Source organism: Ambystoma mexicanum, chromosome 11 (genome assembly GCF_040938575.1).
Source record: "Ambystoma mexicanum isolate Mex_15411 chromosome 11, UKY_AmexF1_1, whole genome shotgun sequence".
Classification (NCBI taxonomy): domain Eukaryota; kingdom Metazoa; phylum Chordata; class Amphibia; order Caudata; family Ambystomatidae; genus Ambystoma; species Ambystoma mexicanum.
This window is the reverse complement of record NC_090934.1, coordinates 401,127,212-401,151,564: the sequence shown is the minus strand read 5'-3', so window position 1 is coordinate 401,151,564 and position 24,353 is coordinate 401,127,212. Positions and strand designations below refer to the sequence as shown.

Below are 24,353 nucleotides of genomic sequence, written 5' to 3'. Positions count from 1 at the left end.
CAGGTGCTGGATTTTGACGAAGAAAATTATGGAGGCAGCGCCGAGTCGAAAGATGTGGTGGACTGGTGAGTATAACGCGGCGCTGCTGCTGGCGAAGCGGCGCGTGCTGAAATAATGTCCTTTCCAGGCTCGGAGATGTGCTGGGTCCGGAATCAGGCAAGGAATCAAATAATGTCCGTGATCTAACCTCTTCTCCTTTCTTTTCCTTTTGTCTAGGAGCTCCGGATTCGAGGCGGGCGTGGCAGAAGACTGGATGCTGACTTGCAGAAACAGTGAGCGTCACGCTGCTGGATGCAGAATAACGCGAAGCATGGGCTGCTGTTCGGACGTGGTTTAAATAGCCTGCAAAGTAGTCCCAGGTAAGAAGTTCCCCAGAACCACACCCGAGTGAAAAATAGTCCCTGCAATAAAATAGTCCCATCCAGGCCTCACGTTGGCTTGGACTCATTTGCAGCATGGTCTGCATAAGGTAAGTAAAGTCTATGAGCCTGGCGCCCAAGGCGCCAGAACTGAATCCAAACAGCCCCCAGCCGGGGCTCTTGGGGTTTTAATGAGTATCTGGATGCCTGCTCCCGGGGCTGATGGACTCGATCCGGATGCCCGGGGGTAGGCATCATGACATTGAGAGATAAAGTGGAATTGAGGTAGAAACCTAGTGTTTTTACCTCAGTTGCCACTTTAATTATATTGCCATCTATGTTGAAGGCGAGATAATTAGGGCTGAGTTTTTTGAGGTTAGAGTCGGAACCCAGGATCAGTATCTCTGTTTTGTCGTCGTTCAGGCAGAGGCCGTGGGAGGCCATCCATGCCTGAATGAGGAGGTAAATCTTGTTTACTAGAGCTGTGTCTTTGACAAAGTTGCCAGATAGTGGTATGAGGATCTGCGTATCGTCCGCATAATTAGTATAAGTTACCCCCAGTCTGTCAAGTTTGTCGAAGAGGGGCTTAGTGAAGATGTTGTACATTGTGGGGGAGACACATGAACCTTGTGGGACGCCACAGGTGATTTGTATTGGGTCCGCTGAAGCTAAGGGGGAGAACACTCATCGTACGGTTGTTTAAGGAGGATTGTACCCAGGCTATAGCTTCGCTTGAGAAATAGGCGGCAGACGCTAGGTGGTTGCATAACACTGCATGGTCCACCAGGTCAAAGGCTGCCGATAAGTCATGGAGGTGGAGCATAGCTGTTTTACCTTTATCCTTCAACTCGTCGATTTGTGTCTTAAGGTCGATTAAGTCCCTTTCAGTACCATGTAGTGGTCTGAATCCAGATTGGCATGATCCTAGTAGTTGGTTTGTCTCCAGATAGTTTTGGATCTGGAGGTAGGCTACTCAGTCGATGATTTTAAGGAGAAATGGGACCGTGGTAATGGGCCTGTAATTGGTCGGGATAGCTGGGTCGAGGGTCTGTTTTTTAAGGAGAGGCAGTAGCCAAGATTCTTTGAGGTTTGTGGGTACAGTGCTGGATCTAAAGGAGGCTTTGATTAATTTAGAGATGAAGGGTGCTAAATCTCTAGCTATGTCCTTAATAACTTGTGCTGGGCAGGTGTCACCTTAGCAGTTAGATGGTTTCAGGGATGATATCACCTTTTCAGTTTCCAATATGGATATGTTGGTAAATCTGAATGGTTTGCAGTTGCTTTGAGTGACTGTTCTAGGTATATCTGTCAAATGGGTAGTATGGGTTCCAGTGGAACTCAAGGATGCTTTCTTCTTTGCAATTTTGGATTGTAGGGTTGTGATTTTATTAGCTAAGGCATTTTGGATGCTGGTGCACCATTGTTTGTCCTTGGGGACAATATCTGTGGGAGCAATCGGGTTTTCCATTTCAAGGAGGATGGAAAAGAGTTCTTTGGAATTAGAGTTGGCTTTACTAATTCTCTCATTAAATGTGTCTTTTTTTGGTTTGGATTATTTCCTTCTTATATTTTTTAGCAAGGTTGTCAAGTAGAGTTTTATTCTCAACTGAAGGTGTATGCCTCCAGATAGCTTGGAGTTTATGTTTTTGGATTCGTAGTTCTTTGAGGTGAGGGGTGAACCATGAGTTGAGATGAGATTCTCGTTTACTTTTACGTAGTTTGATAGAGGCAATTATGTCCAAGGCTCTGGACATAGTGTTGTTGAATGTCTCAACTAGCGTATTAGGGTCAGAGTTAATAGCGCTAGCAGTGAGCTGGTAGGAGGAGTGGGAGTAGTTTTTCAGACGTAATTTATTTTTTGCTTCTGGTTGGCATAGGTGGTGCTATTTCCGGATTATCTAATTTAGGAGGTTCTATGGTGGATGAGAAGCAGATGAGGTGGTGGTCGGTCCAGGTTTGTGGTACAATATTAGAGATGGTAGTGACACAGTTTCAGTTGGCTATCCAATCTAATGTATGTCCTTTTATATGTGTAGGGACTAAAACTTTTTGGGTGAGGCCATGATCGACTAAGATTGATTGGATGGAGTGGGCCCGTTTGTCCTCATCATCATTGAATCCCAGGTTAAAGTCACCTAGTAAAAGGATCTGGGTGGAATCTTTGATGTTATTAGTGAGGAGGCTAGATAGGTCTTCCTCAAAGTTACCTAATGGGCCTGGTGGTCTGTAGTGTACTGTTATTAGAGATAGGTATTTTAGCAGAAAGAAGTTCGCAAGATGTAATTGCTGGGTGTGGGGTAAGTCTTACAGCTAACTTAGTTTTGGCGTTGATGGCCAGGCCACCTCCCCTGGAGTTGTGCCGATCGACTCTTAGTATATTGTAATTGTCTGGTATGGCAATCATGAGTGCGGGACCTGCGGCATCATGGAGCCAGGTCTCATTGATAGCGAGGAGATCTAGGTTGTCAATGGCAAGTATGTCTGCAATTTCCGTATTGTGTGCTATGAGGGACCTCGCATTGATAAGGGCTCCTGATAAGGTATGGGTTGCGATTTTTTCTTGGATGAGTCTAGGATTGGGAATGTTGGGTCTCTTCTGGTTATGGAGGAGGTCGGTTTGTATTTTAGGGCGCCTTTCTGCAACTAGGGCAAAAGGGTTAGGGTCAGAGGCAGTTAGAGTTAATATAGAGCCTGGTGGTCTAGTTCTTTATTTTTGAGGTCATAAAGACATGGCAGCCTCGCTCTAAGTCGCGTGTTTCTCTCTTGCAGGTTGCAAGGTGTGGAGTTGGTGTGGGCCATTGTTATGGTGATAGTTAGAATAGTCCAGAGTAGGGAACAGAGTGTGCACATAAGGCAAGTCTTAGTAGTGCACATGTTGGGAGACAGATAGCAAAGGGGCAACTAAATTTGACAATCCCAACAGTGACTAAAATGCATACAGCAAAGGCACCTAAATTTGACAATCCCAACAATGACAAAAATGCATACAGCAAAAGGCAACAAAATTTGACAATCCCAGCAGCGACTAAAATGCATACAGCAGAGTGCACCTAAATTTGACAATGCCCTCAGCAATTGCCTCAGCTCCTGTACATGTTCGCCAATATTCCCCAGTGGCCGGGCAGCAGGTTCTTCCAGGCGTTGACTCGCACCCTTAATACCTTCCTCTGGCACTCATGCGCGGTCCGGCTTAAACTCAAGACCTTAGCCACCCCAATTGTAACGCTCACCTGGTTCCCTCGGAGGCGCTGGTCTTGGGCTGGGCGCTGCAAACGTCTTCAACGTTAGTCGTAGGGTTCGTTTGGCTCCCGGATTTGGCCCCTTCCTCACCGAAAGCTTGACCTGCAGAGTGAGGTGTCTGCAAGTGGAAAATCAAGGTATTAGTGGCTGGAAGGATGGGAGAAGTTCCTAGCCCCTCTCTCCCTTTCTCCCCGTAGTACTCAGATGATTGTTGTGCTCACCTTAAGTAAGTGAATGCTGAGCTCTCCATCCTGCGTCTTGTGCAGGGGCGCTGGGTCCAGTTACTTCACTGGATGTGAGTTCCGCCTCTTGATTGCAGAGGGTAGGTGAGAGCGATGCCGCCGTTTGCTGCACGAGCGTGACTTGTAAGTATTAAAGTTCTCTTTAGATTGCTCTCTTTAAATGTCTTTTTCCTTATGTATATGTTTTTTGCCTTTAGGATGCTGTCGATGCCAAAGATGATGCTCTCCCGGATTCGTGGCAGAGAGCGTAACAAGAAGATGGTGAATTCGAAGGCACGTAAGTAGGAAGACTGCTTTAGGGCCGTAGAATGCACCTTAGTGTCCCCTTTTGTTTTTACAGGTGCCGGAATGCAGCGCGAACAAAGTTGGAGCAAGCGCTACACAGGTAAGCAGTATTGTAACTGAGCGTTACTAACCAATGTTCTTTGTCTTAGCAGGCCCGAGGCCGGATGCGGAATGCAGAAAAGAAAACGACTTGGATGCTGCCGATGGATCGGGTGAGTTGAAGCGCTAACTTTGCCTTTGTCTAACCTGTGCCTTTTGTTTTGCAGGAGCTGCTGAAGATTGAAGATTGGTTCCCAGCAGGTAATTTTCGTGACTACAGGATCCGGAGCTGAAGATTCGCTGGAGCTGACACGGTGAGCGTCCTGCTGCAGATGCAGAATAACGCGAAGCATGTGGTACCAATCGGGTGTGGTTTAAATAGCCCATAGGAGTACTTAGGTGTCTTCTTCCACAGCAGCCGCGCCCAGGTAAAAGAGTTCCTGCTTCCAGAAGAGTTCCAGCCTCAGTGATCCAGGGAGTGGTGCCTGCCCCACCCAGAAAGAAAAGTAGTTCCTGTTAGAAGAGAGTAAAGCATCATCTGGCTGGTAAGTAAGCAGCATGGTCTGCTTCAGGTAGGTTCACCCAAGCACGTTTACACTTGATATGAGCCCGGCGCTTCCTGTGCCGGGACGGGTCCTTACTATGAGCCTGGCACCACCGGTGCCAGGACAAGGTCCAAAAGGTCCCTATTGGGACTTGCTGGTGCTGATAAGGCATGTTATGAGCCTGTTTCCAAGGATGTTGGGTAGGTCCTGACTCCTTGAAAGCAGTGGTCATGACAGCACCCCCCCTCAAGGCCCCTCCCAAATTTGTTCTCTCCGGGGGTTTTGGTTTATCAGGAAAAGTTCGATGAAACTTCTTAACCAGACGGGGTGCATGAACATGTTCCGACGGTTCCCAAGATCGTTCCTGGGGGCCATAACCTTTCCAGTCAATCAGATAGTATAATTTAGATTTGGAAATCTTGGAGTCTAATATGTCTTGTATTTCGAATTCTAGTTCTCCGTCCACAAGAATAGGGTCTGGAGATTTTGTCAAACGGGTTCCAGGTTGCATGGGTTTCAGTAGTGAAACGTGGAAAACTGGATGTATTTTCATATGAGCAGGTAGGCCCAATTTAACCGCCACTGGATTGATTATGGCAGTGATTGGGTAAGGCCCCAGATATCGTGGATTGAAAGTACGCGGTCCTTTTAGGGGTAAATGTTTGGTGGATAGCCAGACCTGATCTCCCACAAGATATTGAGGAGCTTCCTTTCGATGTAGATCCGCACACTTTTTATATTGCTCCTTGGCCTGCTTAAGGTGAGATGTGGCCTCTTTAAAGGCTTGAGTGATTGTCGAATGCAGATGATCTACAGCGGGTGTTCCAAGAGTCTGAGGTGGGTCAAGATTTGAGGTGCGAGGGTGTATTCCATATGAAAGAAAAAACGGAGTCTTTCCTGTTCCGGTGTGGACTGAATTATTATAAGCGTACTCCGCAATCCAGAGAATGTCTTTCCAAGTGCCCTCTGATTGTTGTAACATGCAGCGTAGATACTGTTCCAAGGTTTGATTGGTCCTCTCGGTCTGCCCGTCAGTCTGGGGATGGTGGCTGGTAGAAAGCCTTATGTCAATTTGGGCTAGACGACAACAACTCCGCCAGAAGTGGGAAATAAATTGACTCCCTCTATCTGAGATTAAAATTGAAGGAAAGCCGTGCAACCGAACGATGTTTTCGAGGAATTCTCGGGCCAAAATTGGAGCTGTAGGTAACCCTTTCAATGGGATGAAATGAGCCATTTTCGAGAATAGGTCCACAATCACTAAGATTGTGTTAAATCCGGAGCATGGTGGTAAATCCGTGATGAAGTCCATGGAGAGAGTATGCCATGGATATGGAGGAACGTCTATTGGATGTAGGAGGCCTGCTGGTTTCTCCTTCTGGCTTTTGCTTTGAGCGCATACGCCACAAGAATTAATGAAGTCCTTAATGTCCTTTCTCCAAGATGGCCACCAAAAATGTCTCTTTATCTTTTCCAACGTTTTGGTAATGCCGGGATGTCCTTCCATTAAGGAGTCATGGTAACAAGAGATCACCTGTCTTTGTAAATCGGTACATGGTAGATATAATCTTCCTCGAAAGTATAATAGGTTCTTATCCATTGTGAAATCATTTCCCTTGAGTTGCCAGTCTTGCACTTCTGCTGGAGTCAGAAGATCTTTAACTTTAGTTTCAATGTCTTCAATGGATTGTGCATCTATTAAACCCAGGATTCTCTGTTCCGGAATTATAGGTACGGGTTCAGGATTGGTCGTGAGTTCATCTACTCCAATTCGGGAGAGAGCGTCTGCTTTACCATTCTTGTTGCCTGGTCGGTAAGTTATCACAAAGTCGAATTCGGCGAAAAACAATGCCCAGCGAAGTTGTCTAGAGGATTGAGCTTTGGCTGATTTAAGGTACTGTAAATTACGATGATCCGTGATGACGGTGACTGTGTGTCGGGCTCCCAAGAGATAATGCCGCCAAGCTTTAAAGGCGGACTTAATCGCCAAAAGTTCCTTATCTGTAATGGTATAGTTGATTTCAGGAGCTGAAAATTTGCGGGACCAAAATGCCACTGGGTGTAACTGATTTGTTTCCGGGTCTCTTTGCGAAAGCACTGCTCCCATTGCGAGACTGGAAGCATCAGTCTCTACGATATAGGGAAGTTCCGGGCGAGGATGTTTTAGAACTGGAGCCGAGGTGAATTTTGTTTTTAGTTCCTGAAAAGCTTGTTCAGCCTCTGTAGACCACTCGAAACGTTTATTCTTTCTGAGGAGGGCTGTAATGGGTTGGACAACTCGAGAAAAATCTGGGATAAATCTTCGATAAAAGTTAGCGAAGCCCAACATGCTTTGAACTCCTTTCACTGACGTTGGTGAGGGCCACTTAATGATAGCGTCCACTTTTCTTGAGTCCATGTGGGCTCCATTTGGTGACAAAATGAATCCCAAAAATTCGACCTCCGTGACGTGAAAAACGCATTTTTCCAATTTCGCAAAGAGTTTGTGTTTTCGGAGCCGCTCCAGTACTGCGGTGACATGTTTTCGATGTTCCGCCTCAGAGGACGAGTAGACCAGAATGTCATCAATATAGACAACTACACATACATCAATGAGCTCTCTGAGGACGTCATTCATAAAATACTGAAAGGCTGCCGGAGCGTTGCAAAGCCCAAAGGGCATTACTTGATACTCGAACAGTCCATATTTAGTACGAAAGGCCGTCTTCCATTCATCGCCCTCTTTTATTCGTACTAAATGGTAAGCTCCTCTGAGGTCCAGCTTTGTGTAGATACAGGCACTTTTAACCTGGTCAAGAAGTTCAGGGATCAATGGTAACGGATATCTGTTCTTAATCGTAATCTGGTTCAGGGCACGGTAATCTATGCATGTTCTTAGGTCTCCCTCTTTTTTTGGCACGAAGAACAAAGCTGAAGAGGCTGGGGACTTCGAGGGACGGATAAATCCATTAGCCAGGTACTGATCCAAATACTGCCTTAGGTGAAGATTTTCAGGTTCTGTGAGGGCATAAATTCGACTGCATGGAGGAGTGGATCCTGGAACCAAGTCTATTTGGCAGTCGTATGATCTGTGAGGAGGCAGTGAATTAGCTTGATCTTTCCGAAAGGCATCCTGAAATTCCCGGTATTCAGGAGGCAGGTGAGGACTCTCAGAAGCAGTTGCAGCTAGCTTCGTGGGGGGCTGTGGGAAGCAGGTAGGTGCGCATTCTGGAAACCGGATTGTCTTTGCTCGCCAATCAATTTGAGGATTGTGTTTTTCCAGCCAAGGGATTCCCAGGATAACTTGAAACTGTGGAGCCTTGATCACGTCAAACACGATTTTCTCTTGATGTCCGTCTTGGCTTACCAACGTCACTTCCATGGTGGTGTGAGTAACTGGTCCGGAAGCTATTTCCGTACCATCCACGGTGGTGATGACGTCTTTCACCGACTTAGGACAAAGAGACAGATTCATCCTGGCGGCCAATTCACAGTCCACGTAATTGCCGATTGCGCCACTATCAATGTATGCTTTAATGGCATGCATACGATTGGGTTGTTCCGGACTCACGAGGACCATGGGCATGGTAAAATGCGAGGTCAAAGAACTGGTTTTTACGCTCGGCAAGCGGACCTCTACACTTGTCGGGCGAGGTCGTTTTCCGACTCAGAACCTTTGGCACCCTTATCGGAAGCTCCTACTGTCTTCTTCTTTGGTTTCACTGGGCAATCTTGGAGGAAATGCCCCGAGTTCCCGCAATAGAGGCACAATTGTAGTTGTCTTCTCCTTTCTCTTTCCTTTTGGGTTAGAGGTCCTTTCACCACCCCAATCTGCATGGGTTCCACGGTATCATTTCCTTTAACGGAGCTCTGTGGTCTTGAAAAAACTCGATTTTCAAACCTGGAACGATCGGCTTTTCGATTTTGTATTCTATGATCTAATTGCACCACCAGATCAATGTATTCGGAACAGTCTTGTGGTGGATTCACCACCTGGGCCAGAACGTCTTTAAGTTCTCCAAGAAGGCCTCTATAGAAAAGGGTGATTCTCTTATCCTCAGGCCATCCGGTTTCAACCACTAGTCTGTTAAATGATGCAATGTAGGCCAGAAGATCTTGATTGCCCTGTCGTAGTGAAAGAAGTTCATTGTCCAGAGCCTGTCCCTGAGAATGCCTTGCGAACAATCTTTCCATACTAGCTTGGAAGTCCTGGAAATTATAAAGGATAGGGTTATCCTGAGTCACTAAAGGAATAGACCAATCTGCGGCGCTGCCACTAAGATATGAGAGCACAAAGGCTACCTTAGCCTGGTCTGTTGGAAAAGCGGCAGGTCTACACAGAAAGTGCAAACGACACTGATTGATGAACACAGCAAACCTTTTCGGATCACCTGAAAAGCGTTCGGGCGGAGCCAAAGGTACATTTCCTGGTAGATTAATTTGCACCGGATTAGAGGAAGCCGTTGGGGCATGGCTTCCACCAGGGGTAGGCAGAGGAGTCTGTCCCGCTTGGGCTTGTAACAATTGTCTAGCCAAGTCGTCTGTTCGCTCCTTAGAAACCACTAGCTCTCTCCTTAGGGCATTTGTTTCCTGGCGTGCTGCGTGTACTTCTGCTCTCAACTCCCCGAGCAACTGGGCCAATTGGTCTATGTCTGAAGTCTCCATTGCGCCTGGGCGGGAAGTGTTTGGGAGGCTTCGCGTTCTGTAACGCTCACCTGGTTCCCTCGGAGGCGCTGGTCTTGGGCTGGGCGCTGCAAACGTCTTCAACATTAGGCGTAGGGTTCGTTTGGCTCCCGGATTTGGCCCCTTCCTCCTCGAAAGCTTGACCTGCAGAGTGAGGTGTCTGCAAGTGGAAAATCAAGGTATTAGTGGCTGGAAGGATGGGAGAAGTTCCTAGCCCCTCTCTCCCTTTCTCCCCGTAGTACTCAGATGATTGTTGTGCTCACCTTAAGTAAGTGAATGCTGAGCTCTCCATCCTGCGTCTTGTGCAGGGGCGCTGGGTCCAGTTACTTCACTGGATGTGAGTTCCGCCTCTTGATTGCAGAGGGTAGGTGAGAGCGATGCCGCCGTTTGCTGCACGAGCGTGACTTGTAAGTATTAAAGTTCTCTTTAGATTGCTCTCTTTAAATGTCTTTTTCCTTATGTATATGTTTTTTGCCTTTAGGATGCTGTCGATGCCAAAGATGATGCTCTCCCGGATTCGTGGCAGAGAGCGTAACAAGAAGATGGTGAATTCGAAGGCACGTAAGTAGGAAGACTGCTTTAGGGCCGTAGAATGCACCTTAGTGTCCCCTTTTGTTTTTACAGGTGCCGGAATGCAGCGCGAACAAAGTTGGAGCAAGCGCTACACAGGTAAGCAGTATTGTAAATGAGCGTTACTAACCAATGTTCTTTGTCTTAGCAGGCCCGATGCCGGATGCGGAATGCAGAAAAGAAAACGACTTGGATGCTGCCGATGGATCAGGTGAGTTGAAGCGCTAACTTTGCCTTTGTCTAACCTGTGCCTTTTGTTTTGCAGGAGCTGCTGAAGATTGAAGATTGGTTCCCAGCAGGTAATTTTCGTGACTACAGGATCCGGAGCTGAAGATTCGCTGGAGCTGACACGGTGAGCGTCCTGCTGCAGATGCAGAATAACGCGAAGCATGTGGTACCAATCGGGTGTGGTTTAAATAGCCCATAGGAGTACTTAGGTGTCTTCTTCCACAGCAGCCGCGCCCAGGTAAAAGAGTTCCTGCTTCCAGAAGAGTTCCAGCCTCAGTGATCCAGGGAGTGGTGCCTGCCCCACCCAGAAAGAAAAGTAGTTCCTGTTAGAAGAGAGTAAAGCATCATCTGGCTGGTAAGTAAGCAGCATGGTCTGCTTCAGGTAGGTTCACCCAAGCACGTTTACACTTGATATGAGCCCGGCGCTTCCTGTGCCGGGACGGGTCCTTACTATGAGCCTGGCACCACCGGTGCCAGGACAAGGTCCAAAAGGTCCCTATTGGGACTTGCTGGTGCTGATAAGGCATGTTATGAGCCTGTTTCCAAGGATGTTGGGTAGGTCCTGACTCCTTGAAAGCAGTGGTCATGACACCAATGGAGGTTGGCGGCTTTGGGGCTCCTGATTTTCTCAAGTACTGGCTGGTGTCACAACTCCAATATACATCATATTGGTTTAACACATCGGACCCCCCACACCATGTTAGACTCGAAAAGCTATCGGTAAGCAACCGAGATATCGGCTCCTTGATTGTCACAGCCATGCCGATGGTATTAGACTCACTCGTCCCGGCGGCCTGCACATCTCTGGCCCTATCTAAAACATGGCAACCACAAGGCATCACCCATCCCTTTCATGGTAACCTACCGCTTTGGAACTTCCTCCCAGAGGTCCCACACGTACCTTCCCTCATCGTTCGCCGGTGGGCTGAGGCTGGATATGAACTGCTGCGGGACATTTTTGAACAGGGCAATTTCATAGAGTGGCCTGATCTCCCACGGTCCCTGAGACGGAGCCCATCCGTTTGGCTTCAATACTCATCCCTCTGGAAAATCCTTAAACAAAAATAACCCAGTTTCCCGGCGCTAACGCCTGATGAGCCTGTAGTTGCGGAGCTATCCTCTCCCACTCCCATGAGGGGCAAAGTCTCCAGACTCTATACTCTGGTGCAGGCCAGATAGGCCCCAGTATTTTCCAAATTAAGACATGCTTGGGAGGACGACCTCAGGCTGGAAATGACTTATGAACGGTGGGCCCATATGTGTGCACGCATTCATGGGGTGTCCTTCAACTCCCGCTTCAAACTGATCCAATTCAAGATACTCCACAGGTAGCACTACACTCCGAACAGACTGCACCATATTTCGAATGACCTCTCCCTGAGGTGCCCCAGGTGTGGCTGTGACGACGCTGGCTATATCGACATGATCTGGTCCTGCCCCCGCCTCACCCAATTCTGGGGTGCAGTATGCTCTACTATGTCAGCAATCCTCGAACACCCTATCACTCCATCCCCAATGAGGTGTCTTTTTCATGATTTTCCCAAACTCCGCCGAGACTCCAAGAAACTGGCTGGCCTCTGCATGCTACTTGCAGTACGCTCCATCTTACTCTGCTGGCTCCGGCCTACCACACCTACCCATGCACAGTGGCTCAGGGCGATCACTTGGGCTTACGACACCGAAGAATCCTGGGTTGTACAACAGCCTGCTCACTCAAGACCTAGAGATATCTGGTTAAAGTTTTGTTCATCATGTCTCCCACTGACACTGCTTCACGTCCTGCATCTCCAGCTCTCTCCCCCCACCATTCCTCCTCCTCCTGAATTGCCTCCCTCCCAGCCCCGCACCCACCTCGGATGTATCCCTCATGTGTATAAACTGTTTTTTGTACTTCCTATATACATCTGTACTGCCTGCATTGTTCTTATTGTACATGCCTTGTATGTAACTCACCTGTTCCTGTGTTGCCAAGCTAAATAAATAAAAGTTTTTAAAAGAAAATCTTTTGCTGAATTCGAATTTAGACAATACTCTGAAGTCAAAATCTCTAAGATCGAGGCCGATCTCAAACCCACTGTTTGCCAAGGAAACAGCTGTCCCTCTAACTCACGGCAGTTTGGCTTCAGAGCCAAGCATGGCACCAAAACTTCCATGCTAGATCTCAAAGCTAATCTGGCAATATTATCAATCATGGTAATCCTGCCCGTCATATGCTCTTGGATCTATTGGCTGCATTCGACTAGGTCGATCACGCCTTACTTGTGACCAGGCTACAGGTTCATGCCTACTGCACGGATTCCGTTACCCAATGGATCTCCTTTCTTGGACCTAGGTCTGCCAGAGTGGCTGTTGATGGCATCTGATCCACACCATCAGCAATCACCTGCGGGGTTGCACAGGGGTCCTGTATCTCCCCCTTCCTGTTTAACATCTATGTTATGCCCCTGCTTGCCCATCAGGATGACTTAGGTGTCCGGTATACCAACGACTCTGATGACACCCAGGTCATCCTGGATCTGTCAGGCATTCCTGCCCAGGATGCCCTTGCGATCAAATCAATCTATGACACCATCAAGATTTGGATGGCAGCAAATTCACTTGCCCTCAACACAGGCAAAACAGAGCTCCTGATCATGGCCTGCCCCCAGCGAACTACACACAGACTAGAAATTCTTTACCATTGCGGGCAGCAGAATCTCAGTCACCAGCAGTGTAAAGACCTTCAGGGTCACTCTTGACGCTGAGCTCTCCAGGAAACTCCATGTGGCCCATGTCCGTGCTTCTTGTGGGTACATCACCAAACATCAACTATATTTGCCCCCTACATCTCCTTCAGCAACCTCTCCCTTCTGGCCACCGCCCTTGTGAATTCCCGCTTAGACTATTGCAATAGTCTATTACTGGGCACATCACAGGCCAATGTCAAAGCATTGCAGACGGTCCAAAATGGATCCGTTAGGGCCATTCATGGTCCGTCTCGGAGAGACCATGTCTCCAAAGAACTAGCTCCCTGTTCATCATCGCGTGACACACAAACTTCTTACCCTGACCCACAAATGCCAGAACCGTGAAGCACCTTAATACCTCATTGACCGCCTCAAGGTCTCCTGCCCCAGTCGTGTCATTCGGTCTCAAGATCAGGCACTGCTGGTACACCCTAGATACAAGCTGACCAAATTTGGTGCAACCATCTTTGATATTCAGGCTCCTGCCGCCTGAAACAAGCTTCCCCCTGCCCTTAAGTCAACACAATCTACCAAAGACTTTAGATAATTGATCAAGAGATATCTGTTCAATCTTAAACCTGGTGAAGACGTCGTGTCCTCCCGGCCTGCCTCTCCCCAAACCACTTACTGACGTGTTGTCTGCATGGTCTCTGTACTTTGTACGCCGTGAAGACCATGGGCGAGCAGCACTCTATACCACAATAAATAAATGCTGTATCATTGACGTATAGTAAAATTCCTGTTTTTTCTCTCCCAAAAGAGAGGTTTCTATATCGCACCTTCCAAGTTCTATTGCAAATCTGATAATATAGAGGCTAAAGTGTGTAGGGGCTATAACACAACCTTGTCTTATGCTCCTTTCATCCGGGAAGGGCCATGCCAAGCCACCATTTGCCAAATGCACCTGGTCCTAAGTGCCGGTGTACAAGCTACAAATTGCAGCTAACAGATTTAACGAAACACCCAATCAGAGCAGATACACCGATAACTGCTCTCTGGGTATTGAGTCCATTGCTGTGTGCAGGTCAATAGACACTAAATATAACTTTTGGTCTCTTAGTTTTACATACTTGTCAGAGCAGGGTTAGCCTAAAGACCTGCTCCAATGGGCCAATGTCTGCTTTAAAGCCTGCTTGCAGATCAGAGAGTGCTTCATTTTGAGACATCTACTTCTCCAGTCTCCTTAATATTCTCCTAGAGATCTTTGAGGACGCATCAATAAGGGATATTGGTCTATAATTCAGTGTCCCCTTTTTTAAATATTGGAACTATTATGGATCCTCATCATGACATTTGCACCATTTGGGTGCTCTTAATATTGATAAATACTTGCCTGGGGACATGGCCCAATACTCCCACTTCCAAAAGATCTGCTGGTATTGCATCTAGCCCCTGGGCTTTACTTTTCTTCTGGGCAAGGACTGCCTCTTCTACCGCCTTAAGGGATATATAAAGCAAATACTACAAGGGCACTCCCATACACGGGGGCCCATCTCTTAACACTGAATCCACGCCCAGATATTGGTAGAGTGTACTAAAATGAGTGTAAAAGACTTTATGAAATCATCGGCGTGGAAGATCGAGAAGGGAGGCTTCATTATGGGTGGAGGCTAGTTTCCAAAAGGCTTTAATATTTTTCATTTAGGAGACTAATTTAAGCTCATCCCATTTGTTTTTTTCATATGCAGCTTTTTTTGCACCACTAAGTTGGGGCCTAACCTGCCTTAGTTACTGGGTATTTCTTTGCCCCTTTGATTTCAGGATTGCCAAGAGTTCAGACTTCTTAGTGAGACATTTTCCCCCCAAACATGGAGTAGATGGGCTGATGAATCAATAGTCAATCCGATGACACAAATTTAAGCTGAAAGGGCCCAAACAATCACAGACATTGCGGTACTTGAATCAGTAAAAGCGTACAAAAGGAGGCTGTCATTGTGACGTTATGACATTGTTGCAGAGGGTCAGAGTGTACACCGAGTGAAGAGCAGAGCGAGTGTAGCAGGAGAGATGCGTAGTTAGCTGAGCCAGCCAATCCAGTCCCTCAGACAGACAAGGCACCAAGGAGAGGTTGGTGTAAGGAGCGCGCTTGGACCTTTTGCCCAGACCCTGGCCACAGCTAGAAACCATTCAGGAAAGACAATGATTAGCTGTAGGCCAGAACTAGTGGGAGCCTTGTGACCACCTGAACGAGACTGATTATTACAACTTTCTGGGTTATGATATAATATGATATGGCATTTTCAACACGCCTATACACAGGTGTTTCAAGGCGCGACGAGGCAGGGGGGAACAAGGGGAGACAGACAACGATCCTACTAGGCCAGGTGTCATTCAGATCGCACAAGTGCAAGGGTAGAGGGGAAGGGAAAAGTGCATGGGGGAAAGGGAGAGGGGAAAGTGCAGTACAGGGTTATTAGCATACAGCATACAGGATAAATAAGAAGAGCCATCTGGTGGCAAGTGCGAGGAAAGTGCAGACAAGTGCTGGGAAGGGGGGCTATAGGGATACAGACAGTCCCGTAGTGCAGGGGTTGGCAGGGAGGCAGTGCAGGGGAGAGTGGCTGGGCCAAGGACCGAGAACGGTGAGTGGCCCAGTTGCAGATTCAGTGCAGGTTCAGTAGTATTAGCAGGGGAGAGGGGGAGAGAAAGCGGAGGCAAAGAGGAAGGTTTTGAGGTGCTTCCGGAATCGGAGATGGTTCTCCTCAAGTTTCAGGGAGGCAGGAAGGCTGTTCCAGAGGGAGGCCCCTGCAACGGAGAGAGATCTGCCCGCAACTCGTTGTTTGGAGAAGCGGCTGACCTGAGGGAGTTGGAGGCGGATGAGCGAAGAGCTCGAGAAGGAAGATATTTAGGAAGAGAGAGTTGAAGGACGGCCTTGTGGACAATGCAGAGGGTTTTGAACTTGATCCTCGCAGTCACTGGGAGCCAGTGTAGTGATTTCAGTCCTGGAGAGATACGGTCCCTGGGCTTGAAGCCAAGGACAAGTCTCGCAGTCCTGTTCTGGATGAGTTGCAGAGGGCGGAGAGTAGAGGCAGGCAGATTTAGATAGAGGCTGTTATAGAGTCCAGCTTCGAGAGAACTAGGGCTCTAGAGACAGTGAGCTTCTGGGGGAAGGAGAGGAAAGGAAGGATACCTCTGAGGAGGTGTAGCTGGTAGTGTGACTTCTTAGAGACGTCGGATATGTGAGGAGAGAAGGAGATGGATTCATCCTGGGTTGAAGCCTGGAAGGAGTTGGAACACGGAGAAGCTCATCAGAATCAGTAATAGGCTGATGCCCAGGAGGGTTACCCTTGGCTGGTGGAAGACAATAACTTTAGTCTGAAAAGTACCCAAGCAGGAGGGAGCAATTCCTGCCGATTGTTATGGATAGCCCACTAAGACCATGAGGAATCATACGTTATGGCTGTTGGGCCTCTGCTGAATCTACAAAGCCCTTAACAGATACAACAGTCAAGGTCAAGAAAGAAGCATGCTATGATTCCTTAAATAACCTGAGCATGAATGAAAAGAAAAGAAGCCTCTTAAGTGCATCAACCCTGGACACTTGTGGATAACCTGTCACAACTGGGACACTAGGTCCTCTTGGTATAAGAGCCAAGCACATGATTTTGTTCTCCTGCATCTCAATAACGTTAACCATAGATCCTCCCCTCTTGTGCTTTTGGTGCACCCTCCAAATCCTTTCCAAAAGACAAGTAAATGTGTTGAACTATTTTCCAGTCTCTCATGTCCTGTGCGGCACCCACATTGTGACAAAAGCAACACACCTATATAGTCAGGCACAATGTTTAGAGTTAGATTAGTCTAAACGTTTGCCCATATAGAAACAAAATGCAAACAAAACAACAAAGTCTGTAGGCAGGTCGAGGTTGGATGAAAAGAGGGTAAAGTGTTGCAGAGAAGGCAATCTTTGGGCTGGAAATGCTGAGGGGCCAGTCCAAAGCCTAGAATTTGAAAAACAGGCCCTTGAAGAGCAATTGCAGAAGAGACTACATGAATCGGATAAAGAGAGTGACTCGACCAGTACACAGTAGAATGTTCTGCAGAAGAAATCCATGTGTACTGAAGATCGAAGCCAATGAGGGAGTCATAGTCTCAATTGACAATTCTGCTAGAGCTCAAAAGACAAAGTCCAAGGAGCGATGTGTGTGGGAAAAGATGGATCTAGCAATGCTGACTAGCTCAGAGGACCCATAATAGAGAACCTTCATGTCAGTGTACAAAAGGGTTTCAGGTAATAAAATCGTGGCAAAAATGTCACCAGTAAAAAAAAAAAGAACATCGTGGCAAAAATGCTGTGGTTTGACCCGGTAAAGGTGTACCACATTATTCCATTTAAGAGGAGCGGGGGATTGAAGGGGTGTCCACGATCCCCTAAATGGTATAATAGGTCCGGGGGTGTCCCCTGCATCCTTTACATGATTGTGGCACAAAAAAAACACATTATTTTGCTGCAATATTTTGTATTCACTGCCATTTTTGCCACGATTTTAAGGCCTGTAACCATACAAAAGAACAGCGGCTAGGTAGACTGATAATGGCCCTTCGGAAGTCAGTGGATTCTGTGGCTAGACCATAGAACTGCAGGAGAGGCAAAAGAAGGGTTCCTCAGCTGAACATTAGGATCCATCCTGATGAATCCAGCAAAATACCAGCACTTGAAGACAGCAGAAGCAATGATGTCTGGTCTGCAGAAGTGCAGCAGAAGCTCCCACTTGTGTGAATAATGCACACAGCCCAGGAACTTCAGGGACACACAAAGATTGCAGCATAGAAAGATCAGACTATTTCTGCTGAATCAAGAAGAGAAACTGCCTCAGAAAGGTTATCTCTAGTCGGAAAAGAGTAGAACTTCCCCGTTCTTGAAAATCATGAGTCCAATTATACAGCTCCTCCTTCAAACATGCTCTAATCATTCCCATCTCAGAAAAGCGCTCTCTGAATCCTTCTGTATCAAACTGTCATCCTATTTCCCCTCTTCCATTTCTCTTGAAACATTTTGAAAGGGTTGTTTACTCTCAGGTTTCATCATATCTCAACCATCACTCTTCTTCCCCTGACCAAATGTGGCTCCCTCCACAGAAACCGCTCTTCCTGTCACCAACTCTCTCCCCGCTAAATATTCTTCAATACTCCTCCTCCTTGATCTATCTGCAGCTTTTGACACAATGGACCATCGTACTCGGTTTTCTTCACTTTCTACACTTGTGATTTTGACTTCTGTCATTAACCGATTCTGCTTGCATCTCTCCAATAGTTCTTTTACCATATCCTGGGTTGGGCATACTTTTCCACAACCTCTTCAATATGGTGCCCCCCCCCCCCCCCCCAAGGCTCAGTCATGGGCCCTCTACTTTTTCCATCTATACTTTACCCCATCACTGAATCGTTCAACCTTAATTCTCATTTCTTTCCAAACCATTCACAAATCTCATTTTTCACATTTTCGGACCCCCTTCCTGCCTCAGTGTCATCCTGCCTCTCCACTATCGAGGGCAGGATGCACTCCCACTTCCTTTACCTCAATCCCTCAAAAACATTCTTTATTTTCCACCCGTTTCTCCCACTCCCCTGCCCCACCCACGGGTCTCCTCTTTCCCTCTTCAGTCCTCCCTTTATCCAGCTATGCTCGCAACCTCTCACCTGTGACCCCATCTTTAAGCTTTACCTCTCAAATATCTTTTTCCGCACCTGCTGCTTTCTTCTTTGCAAGATCCACAAAAAAGATCCTTCGCTTTCCTTTCACACTGCTAAAGGAACAAGTTACTTACCTGTAACTGTTGTTCTCCAGCATGGGTCTGGCATGGATTCACATGCTCATGAATATTCCGTCGTTAGGCCGGGAATCCTCGGTACAGAAAAAAATCAGTATCAGTTTCGTTTCTGATATGCCTTTCCTAATAGTAACCAATCACTGATCTCTGGGTCATACTGCCCCCAGCCAATGACTGCCCTCTCCCTAAGCCCCTCCCCTGGCAGCCATCCTCAGATTTGGTAGCACGTAAAGTGGCAGTATGACCAAGTGAAGAGCCTCAGAGGGAAAAGGCAGGAGGGTTCGCATGTGAATCCATGCCAGACCCATGCTGGAGAACAACAGTTACAGGTAAGTAACGTGTTCCTTCTCCAGCATGGGGTCTGGCATGGATTCACATGCTCATGAATATAAGAATACATAGCAGTATACACATGCACAATCACAGGAGGTGGCAACAGGCTCAACATTAAGCAACTCTTACCTCCTCACCAGGCTCACCTTAGGGGAACAAGTTGCGCAGCACTGCTTGGCCGACCCTGGACTCCCGATCGATGCAGTAGAATCTCGTGAAGGTGTGCGTCGACCTCCACGTAGCAGCCCTGCAGATGTCCAGCAGGGGCACACCAGACAGGAACGCCGTAGTACCAGCGATAGCTCTGGTCGAATGGGCTCTCGGAAGGCCAGGCAACATCGGTTTGCCAACCAGTGACAGTGCATGATACAGCCGGAGAGCCATCTGGAAATGGAAGCCTTCGAGAGAGCCTTCCCTTGGTTCACAGGTCCAAAGTTCACAAAAAGCTGTGACGTCTTCCGAAAACTCTTAGTGTGGTCCATGTAGAACTTCAGCACTCTAGCCACATCCAGCGAGTGCAAAGTCCTCTCGGCCAGCGACGAAGGAGACAGGAAGAACACAGGTAACACCAAGGGCTTGTTAAGATGGAAGTCCGACGGAACCTTGGGCATGAAGGAGGGGTGCGTCCTCAGCACCACCCTCATGTCGTGAAAAGTCAAGTAGGGGGGCTTGCAGGATAGGCCTGGATCTCACCCACGCGTCGTGCGGAGGTGATGGCCACAACAAATGCCGTTTTCCACGACAGGAACTTCAACGGCGCCGAATGCAGAGGCTTGAATGGTGGCCCCATGAGCCTGGTCAGCACCATGTTGAGCTCCCACGCCTGGGCTGGAGCCTTCACCTGCGGGAATGATCGAACAGTCCCTTCATTAATTCCTTCACCAGTCGATGAGACCACAAGGACGCCCGTCCCGTGGTTCTGGTGTATCGGGAGATCGCAGCCAGATGTATTTTGATGGTGGCGTGAGCTAGTCCAGCTTTGGCCAGCGACAGTAGGTACGGCAGTACTTGGGGGGGCCGTAATCCTTAGAGGGTTAACCTTCTGTGCACGGCACCAGAGAACCTCTTCCACTTACGTCCGTAGCACTTGAGAGTTGAGGATGCCCTGGCTTTTGCAAGAACCTCTCTGCAATCAGCCGGGATATTGTACCCTCCAAACTCTAGCTGTCAGGGCTGGGCGGATTGGCAGCATGTCATGTAAGAAACTAGTGTCCCACAGTCACCAAAGCCTTGTGAACCCTTTCTGTAAGCCTTATACACTGTACATAAGGAGGATGTTTCATCCCTATTGTAGGCAAAGTATGCAGGGACTAAGAAACATCAAGAGACCACAAATCCCAGCAGGCCGTGTGCTTCACAAGCCAGCTGGGAGGAAAATATCTGCACGCGGGCAACGCCCAACGAACAGCGCATGCGCGAACCGCGCCCACGCTTCCCCGCTTGCTATTCCGGCTTCAGTGGAGGACGGACGTGTTTCCCAGCGCTCTGCTCAGGGCCAGCCTTCGCGGGGCACTTCGCCCACCTGAACTCACAGGCCCCGCGCCAACTTGAGATAAGTGCTTTTGCTTCTACTATTAAATCCGCGTGCGGGGAGAAAGACTAACGAAGCGGCTGAGGTCGCGGTGCATGCTGACTTAGACTTAGGATTCAGGCGGTTTGGACCGCAACGTATGGCTGAACAATAACCCGCATGCAGAGTGCTTATGTGGGGGTGACTGAGGAAAGCGTTCGGGTGAGGCAACCCGACTCGTACAGTTTCAAGTCTCCTACGGAGGCACGTGTGCGGAACCACGGGTGAAGATAACCCGATCCGAGCATACTCTGAGGGTAACGTTCTGGGTGAGGCAACCCGCACGTACAGTTGCGAGTCTCCTACGGGGCAGGGCAGGAGGCACGTGTGCAGAAACACGGGTGAAGGCAACCCGATTCGAGCACACCACCGGGTCACGTAGTGCTTTGGGAGCACAAGTCAGCGCTAGAAGGTGTAGTCAGATCTCGCACGTGCTCATTGTATTTTTTGGTATTTTCCAGCGGAGCTTGCTACGAACTTTTGGGGACTTCCCATGCCACGTCAAGGAGAACAAGCTCACGACCCGCAGCTAAGTACATTTCTGGTTCCTTACTAAAGTATTGTCTAAGCTGCCAAGTACCCTGTATGACAAGAGAATGACAAGAAATATCGTGTAATTGCGCACGTTAGCACGGGCTTTTGGTAACTGCAGAGAGAAGGCAGTGAGGAATATAAAGCCCATGCTAACATTGTTTTGGTGCAACAGTTGTGGTTAGAGCTCCAAGCAAAAGCTCCTGCAGTGGTTCCAAGCTCCACTACAAAGGCTCCTAATAACTGGTTATGGTATGACTGGATTGAATGAGTGGGCGGAGAACTCACCACGAGAACGACCAGTGGATGGGGCGGCAGGAGCTGAGGAGCATTTTTCCCTATAATTCCCATTCCCATCCAGAACCTCTCCCTAAACCTTTTCCCGGTGAACCTACAACCCCTTACCCATCCATTCAACGGACCCTAACCCTCTTTCCCCGGCGGGTTGCGGTAGCCTGAGTTTCCTATCAGGTCCAGGTGCCAAGACCCTACGGGGAGGCAGGAGTTCGTGCTGCCTCTGCGCCGGGCAAGTTTGAAGACGCCTTGACACTAGCGCTGCAGGAGCCAGGCCTGCAAGTTCAGCGACTCTGGATCGTGATGAAGGATGGCGCCTCCTTCCCTGGTGAGAAGATCCGCGTCCGTCGGCAGCTTGAATGGAGGGGACGCTGCCAAGTCCAGAAGGTCCGGGAACCAGATCTGCCACGACCTCTTGAGCTGGTTGATGAGTCGGAGCAGCAACGGCAGCGGAGGGAACGCATATAGGAACAAGCCGTCCCAGGGGAACGGGAATGCATCTCTCATGCTTCTCGGCTGGGGAAACCTGCTGGCGAACCTCTGACACTTGGAGTTTGTCGCCGTCGCGAACAGGTCGATCTGGGGTTTGCCCCATCGCCGGAAGAGTCGATCCACTAGATCCTGTCGTAGTTCCCACTCATGGCACAAGCGCAGCTCTCTGCTGAGCGAATCGGCGATGGCGTTTTTTATCCCTGCCAGATGAAACGGCACCAGAAACATCAGATGTTGGGCTTCCTTGGACAGGGCTGGAGACCTGGTTCCGCCCTGCTTCCGGATGTAGAACATTGTGGTGGTGTTGTCGGTGAAAATCCTCACCACCTTGCCCTTGAGGGATGGAAGAAAAGACCTGAGGGCCCAGAACACAGCACGGAGCTCCAGGATATTGATATGGAGCGACTTCTCCTCCGGGAGCCAAAGGCCTCTCGCGTGAAGATCTCCGGTGTGCGCTCCCCACCCCTCCAGGGAGGCATATGTAGTCACCGTTTCCTGGTGGACTGGGGTCTGAAAGTCTGCACCCACCGACAGGTGTGCGCGGGTGCCCCACCACAGGATCGCTCGTCGGAAAGTCTCGTTGAGGGGGTCCTGTCCTCAAAGCTGCCCGTCGCTTCGATACAGCGGGCGTCGAAGAACTCCGGCAGAGGGTGCATCCGAAGCCTGCACAATCGCACAAGATCTATGCAAGAGGACATCATTCCGAGGAGGGATTTGATGGACCTCACCCTGGCCACATCGGTGGCCAGCAGACGCGGCACCTTGCCCAGGATGGCCGCCGTCCTTTCCTCCGACGGCGAGGCCAGACGTGCCCCTGTGTCAAGCTTGGCTCCCAGAAACAGTGCGACTTGCGAGGGCACCGGGTGGGATTTTGGGTAATTGATGGAGAACCCCAGATCCGTGAGCAGCTGGACGGTCTTCGCTGTGTGTTCTACGGCGAGCTCCCTTGTCCTTGCTCGGATGAGCCAATTGTCCAGGTATAGGTAGACGTGGATCTCCTGCAGGCGCAGCCGCGCCGCCACCGGTGCCAGGCACTTGGTGAAAACCCTGGGTGCCGAATTCAATACGAACGAGAGGGCTTTGAACTGGTAGTGCCGCCCTTGGACCACGAACCTGAGGAACTTTCGGTGTCCTTTTAGAATAGGGATGTGGAAGTATGCATCCTCCAAATCCAACGACGACAGGAAATCGCCCTTCTCCACCAGCTGTCCCAGCACATGCTGGGGGTTGACCATCCGAAACTTCTGTGCCTTGATGTACTTGTTCAGTCGTCGCAGGTCCAGGATGGGACGCCATCCTCCTGTGTTATTCTTTACGAGGAAGTACCTTGAGTAAACTCCGGAGCCCCGAAGCCTCTTTGGGACAAGCTCGATGGCACCTTTGAGCATCGCCCTTACTTCCAACAGTAGTTGAGGGATGCGATTTTCCTTCCTCGCCACAGGGGGAACGCAAGTGCACTTCTTTAGAAACTCGAGAGCGTGCCCCTGGGCCAGGGCATCCAGCATCCAACGGTCGGTGGAGATGGACTCCCACACGCTGACGAACTTCGTCAGCCGGCCTCCCACCGGGGTGCTTCGGTGGGTGCCCGACGCCACGGTCGGTTCAGTCTTGTTTTCAGGTCGCCTTGCCGCCTTGGCCTCCCTGGCGACGACGGCGGGATCCACCCGACTTGCCTCGTCCCCTATAGGCTTCTTGCGACGAAGAACAGGCCACTTGACAGTAGGTAGAGGAGCCGCCGCCGGAACCTTTGGAGACCCCTTGCTTGCCTCCAGTGTTCCGAAAGGACGGCCGTCGTTGCTGGAGAACTCCTAGGGCCCAGGCCGTCTCCGTGTCCGCTTTGATGGCTTGAAGGGACACATCTACTGTTTTCCCAAACAGGTTGTTCCCGTCGAAGGGCATGTCCAACACCTTGGCCTGTACGTCCTGGCGGAAATCCGTCACCTTGAGCCATCCTCGCCGTCTGAGGCAAACGCTGTTGCCCAACTGGAGGAAACCGGTGTCAGCGATGTCCGTCTCCACCGTTATGGCGTGGTCTGACGCCACTTCGCCTTCCTGCAAGATTTCTAGGGCCTCCGCCCTCTTGTCGTCCGGTAGGAAGTCCAACAGAGGGGCGATCATATACCAAAACTCCCTGTCGTAGCAGGCTATAATTGCCAAGGCGTTGGCCGCCTTAATCGTCGTCGCTGCCGACGAGATGACCCGTCGTCCCATCGTGGCCAGTTTCTTTCCCTCGCCGTCCGGCGGGGAAGTAGATGTTGAGGCCGATGTCCCCCTGCCTTTTTCTGGCCGCCGCAGAGACAACCGAATCCGGGGTCGGCTGTGCCCTAAGGCACAAGGGGGCCACGTCGGGGACCCGGTACTTACTTCTCGTAGCGGTCCCTTTTTTCCGACGTCGTGGACCAGTTCTTGAGAAGGGAAAGTCCCTCGTCCCAGATGTCATCCAGCAGAGGCACAGCGAGGACCGTC

At 49.3% G+C, this 24,353-nt stretch overlaps 1 protein-coding gene across 4 annotated transcripts in view; it reads right to left on the bottom strand.

Annotated features, from left to right (window-relative positions):
- The window catches only part of ARFGAP2 (ARF GTPase activating protein 2), an 885,096-nt gene that overhangs the window by 666,695 nt on the left and 194,048 nt on the right, over positions 1-24,353 (bottom strand). The gene's annotated exons all lie outside the window — the stretch shown is intronic.